Here is a 6,000-nt window from a genome sequence, read left to right on the forward strand (position 1 = left end):
ATCGGTGGTTATCAGAATGCCATCAGCAATAGTAACAGGGTCTTACTGACAGAGTTGTACACCGAGGTGTTTACATAAGCAGGAGAATATTACTGCTTAGATCATATAGATCACAAGAAAGGTTAAACCAAACAATGGAAAGGAAAATATGATTATCAGATTAAACAGAAAAATGGAAAGGAAAATGTGTTAAAACACATATTTCAGGGGTATTTCCTTCCCAAGGACAAACAGAGCATGATATCCATGATAGGATATAACGTAGAAAACCCTCTAGGTAGGGGGAGAAATTTTTTCATGACATTACCCATACAACGGTGTTTGGATAATTGAGCAAGAAACAATTAGCATTGGGATAAGTGTTCTTGTTGAAAATCGGAGTACCACAGACATGCTTCGAGATAGCATTGACATGGTCTTCAAGCAAAGGTCGGACTTGGATACAAAAAGGATTCATCAGGAACAACATATAGAATAAGTCTTTCAATTTCCTCATGGAAGAATGGTTAACCTTGCTAAGAAGGAAATTATAACAAAAGGTCCTCTGGCTAGGGGTGCTAAGCAAAGACACCACCTTACCGGGTTGTATAAAGACCAACGTTATAACTCTTGGAAATATGTTCCAACCATCATATCTGACCGAGATTCAGATCTGATCGGTGTTAGGATAACTCAGATTCAGGATGCCTGAGAAGAAAGGCGCAACGCCAATTGACGAGATGACATTGTAAGATTCTCGGGAAACGAACTATGGAAGCAAGTTCCGAAACAAGAGTTCATCATTAAGCCAAGGAGAGGATGAGGAGGTGACTGATGAAGTCAGCGACAATTCATTGTGAGTTCCAAAAGATGGATTTCCACAATTATGTGAACAAGGAGATAACATTTGTCAGATCAAATGATACAATGATGTATGCTCAAGGAAAACATACACCATTTAAACATTGGTTGAAAAGGTGCACTACGGATATGTGCTTAGGTAGTATGATCAATGTTTAGAATAGTGATTCAATAACGATTAGTCTAAGAGTGAACTGCCGACCATTAACTTCAAAGCAATAGGGTTGCTAGAAGTTTGGAATTACACCGCACATTTCATTTGTTGGTATTTCGGTTAGCAACAATACAGGGACCAAGAATTGAACGGAGATTGCGAGAAGTATCACTTGAATCAACAATTCTTAAGAGGTGGTGAAATTCTCACGACATTCTTGACATAAAAGATGGTAATACTTCAAGGTAAAGAAGAACAAATGATGGGTAGCAAGGAACTCAAGCTATAACACAGAACACGAACAAGTTTGTGTTGAACGGAAGGCAATAAAGTGGTCGATGATTAACACAAAACATCGAGGGCAAGGATGGTATTTCTCAACATGGATTCAATCGATATCCTTGAAGAGCTCGGAATGTTGATGATGATCATGACACATTTGTCGAGAGGTTTCATGAAGATATAATCGCTCATCGACAACATCAGGCAAAAGAAAGGATGGAGCGAAAAGTTATTGAAACCATGGTTATGACACAAACTCGGAATCAAGCTAGTTGTTCAAGGCGAAATGATATGATGAGGAAAATCATCCTAATCTTAGCTCATCGTCGAAAATTGTGCTCCGAGAAGAAGGACCAGGTAGCACAGTTAAAATTTGGCACGATAATGATATAGCCGATCAGGCTAGGAATGACTTGAAGGGTTATTAAACTCGTAAACAACGAAAATTATTTAGAGTTATTGAATCAGGGTGTGGAATTTATTCACTTATCGGTGTTCTTGAGTAACTAATAACTCAGAACCCGGGGAAATCTGAAATCGATGAGAAGCAATACTAGATGAAGACTCAAGGGAAGCAACACATTTCTTTGATATCCTCGAGATACCGGAGGGTAATACTCGAAGGAAGATCGAAATAGAGGTTGCAAGGATGTATTAATCTGCAGAAGACAAGTTCTTTAACTTTTCCGAGAAATGGAATCAAAGGAGAACAATCATGGTCGGAACCACGTCCACGGATACCAGATGAACTTATAACAAAGGGGGATAATTATTTTAAGAGAAGCTCCCATGATAAGGTATACATCGTGTCCATGGGCATGAACACAGGGTTCAAGGTCGACTCCCACTTGTTCATCACATAACCTTTCACTGACTTCTCGCGTTTGATGAAGTTGCAGTGTTGAAAATTTTTATCTGGCAAAATACCAGAAGAGTATGACTCATGAAAACTTTCGAGTTCACACATACTATGAAAGGCATAGGTTCAACCCATCGGGGCATCGTGGAAACATATACCACAAACTTCAGGGTAAATAACTAAAGCTCGATAGTAGAGCATGGGTGACAAAATGAGAGGATACAATTTACTAAAGGCATTATGTATCAGGGAAAGAACTTCCAAAGTGATTGAATATGAAGGACGTTGTCGGATAAAATCCAACAAGGTTCTGATGGTCCATAAAGGATCTGATGTGAGTACCGGCACACAACCAAAGGTAGAATCAATGCAAAGACCTTGGATTATAGAAACAACTAAGTAACTTAGAGATCAATTGCAAAGGAATTATGATTTACAAAGCGAAGGATCAGAAACAGATGCTCTGATCAAGGATGGATAAGTTCAATAGACATAGGGGCAAAATCGACGACAATTTGATTGGCGAGAACCAGCTCACGTTTCAAATGATGTCTGAGCCGGAAGGATGAATTCTAGGCTCTGATTGAGGATTGCGAGCATTCGCAACAGATTGAATCAACGGACTCAAAATGATAATGACAAGAGATGCCAATAAGATTACGAGACTTAAGATTAATCATAATGCAAGTAAGTAAGAATTTCAAGAGCAAAAGGCTCCTGAGGATTTTCGGAAGATCGAATGGTATTTTGAACACTTTTGTGAAATACATGAATCAACTGGGGATGAGCGGATACTCGGTAAGTGCGAGAATTTTTCGTAGGGGTATTCAGGTGAGAAAGAACAGCAAGGCAGTAGGCTCAAAGGATTCTCGGAACAACAGAGAGAATTTTGGGGTATCTTGTAATAACAAGATCAACTGGGAAACATTGTATGAATGGCGAGTATACGTGGTTATCCATAGGAGTTTATCGATGAAAGGGAATTGCAAAAGCGATGAACACAAGTTCTCGGGTTATCAGCGGAGAGTATCTTCAGGGTCTTCATGTGCAGCAGACGATCATCAGTAATAAGGGGCTCTCCGGGTGAAAGTCATAACAAGATCCTAATGTTAGATTTAGCAAAACTCACTTAACCCGAATAGAAGAGAGAACAGAGTCCCAGAGTATGGACAAGGAGTAAAAGATCCTAATACCACCCAATGGCGACGTGGGCCTGTAAGCCACACAGCCATGTTAGTAAAAGTTTTTTTTCAATGACTAGACTCGACTTCGGCCAAGGAGTTAGAAAGGGGGATTCCTACAGGCAGTTGGCTCTGATACCAACTTGTGACGCCCCCGATTTGACCGTACACTAATCATGCACGCAAATGTGTACGATCAAGATCAGGGACTCACGGGAAGATATCACAACACAACTCTAAAACATAAATAAGTCATACAAGCATCATAATACAAGCCAGGGGCCTCGAGGGCTCGAATACAAGTGCTCTATCATAGACGAGTCAACGGAAGCAACAATATCTGAGTACAGACATAAGTTAAACAAGTTTGCCTTAAGAAGGCTAGCACAAAAGTAGCAACGATCGAAAAGGCAAGGCCTCCTGCCTGGGACCTCCTAACTACTCCTCGAAGCCGAACTCCACGTAGAATCATCCTCGGGATCTCTAGCTCCTGGACTCCAGCATCTAATCGCGACAACCAGGTAGAATGGAAAGGGGGAAAAGAGGGAGAAAAGCAACCGTGAGTACTCATCCAAAGTACTCGCAAGCAAGGAGCTACACTACATATGCATGAGTATATGTGTAAAGGGCCATATCAGTGGACTGAACTGCAGAATGCCAGAATAAGAGGGGGATAGCTAGTCCTGTCGAAGACTACACTTCTGGCCATCTCCATCTTGCAGCATGTAGAAGAGAGTAGATTGAAGTCCTCCAAGTAGCATCGCATAGCATAATCCTACCCGGCGATCCCCTCCTCGTCGCCCTGTTAGAGAGCGATCACCGGGTTGTATCTGGCACTTGGAAGGGTGTGTTTTATTAAGTATCCAGTTCTAGTTGTCATAAGGTCAAGGTACAACTCCGGGTCGTCCTTTTACCGAGGGACACGGCTATTCGAATAGATAAACTTCCCTGCAGGGGTGCACCACATAACCCAACATGCTCGATCCCATTTGGCCGGACACACTTTTCTGGGTCATGCCCGGCCTCGTAAGATCAACACGTCGCAGCCCCACCTAGGCACAACAGAGAGGTCAGCACGCCGGTCTAAATCCTATGGCGCAGGGGTCTGGGCCCATCGCCCATTGCACACCTGCACGTTGCGAACGCGGCCGGAAGCAGACGTAGCCTAGTGGCGTTCCAGTGCAATCCGGCGCGCGCCACCCAGTCGCTGACATCACGAAGGCTTCGGCTGATACCACGACGTCGAGTGCCCATAACTGTTCCCGCGTAGTTGGTTAGTGCATATAGACCAAATGGCCAAACTCAGATCAAATACCAAGAACTCGTTAAGCGTGTTATGTTGAAGTAACCGCAGACGCCGTCCAGGGCCAGGCCCACCTCTCACCTAGGCGGTCTCAACCTGCCCTATCGCTCCGCCACAAGATCCACTTGTGGGTACTCCTATGAGCCGACCCGACTTTAGTCACCACAGGTGTCATGTATAGAGTATATAAGTATATACCCGTGATCACCGCCCAAGTGATCACGGCCCGATAGTATAGCACAGCAGACGGACAAGAATGTAGGGCCACTGATGGAAAACTAGCATCCTATACTAAGCATGTAGGATTGCAGGTAAAGGTAACAACAGTAGAAGGAAGGACAGGCTATGCATCAGTATAGGATTAACGGAAAGCAGTAACATGCTACACTACTCTAATGCAAGCAGTATAGAGAAGAATAGGCGATATCTGGTGATCAAGGGGGGGGGCTTGCCTGGTTGCTCTGGCAAGTAGGAGGGGTCGTCAACTCCGTAGTCGAACTGGGCAGCAGCAGCGTCGGTCTCGTAGTCTACCGGAGAGAAGAGGGGGAAGAAACAGTAAATACAATGCAAACATAAGCATGACGATGCGTGACATGACAATGAGCGGTACTAGGTGTGCCCTAACGCGGCAGTAGGTGGTACCGGCGAAGGGGGGAAACATCCGGGAAAGTATTCCCGATGTTTTGCATTTTCGGACAGATGAAACGGAGGGGGAAAGTTGCGAGTTCGATATGTTAGGGGTGTGTGGCGGACGAACGGGCTGCGTATCCGGATTCGTCTCGTCGTTCTGAGCAACTTTCATGTAGAAAGTATTTTCATCCGAGATACGGATTATTTTATATGATTTTCTAAAGATTTAAACATTTTAGGATTTATTTAATCATTTTAAATCAACATTATCCAGAATAGTAAAAGATGACGTCAGCATGACATCATGCTGACGTCAGCAGTCAACTGTGCAGTTGACTGGGTCAACTACGTGTGGGTCCCGCATGTCATACACTGCTTAGTTTAATTAGGGTTTAGCTAATTAATTACTGTTTAATTAAATTAACTAATTAATGAGATTAATTAAATTGGATTAATTAACTTAATTAATTTAGTTAACTAATTAAATTTATTACTGATCAGGGGCGCGGCCGGAGCGGGCGAACGACACGGGCGACGGCGCGTCGAGGGGAAGCAGAGGCGGCCACGTGCGAGGAGCGGATGGCGCGACGCGTGCGCGGGCGAGCGGCATGGGCTGCAGGAGGCCAGCGGTGCGGGCGGCCGAACGCGTGTGCGGCGAAGCGGGGCAGAGGAGAAGGAGCGGTGCTCACGGCGAGGTCGTAGGGTCGGGGGCAGTGGGGCGTGGGAGGAGACGGAGACGACGGCGACGTGG

Source organism: Triticum aestivum, chromosome 7D (genome assembly GCF_018294505.1).
Source record: "Triticum aestivum cultivar Chinese Spring chromosome 7D, IWGSC CS RefSeq v2.1, whole genome shotgun sequence".
NCBI classification, from domain to species: Eukaryota; Viridiplantae; Streptophyta; class Magnoliopsida; order Poales; family Poaceae; genus Triticum; species Triticum aestivum.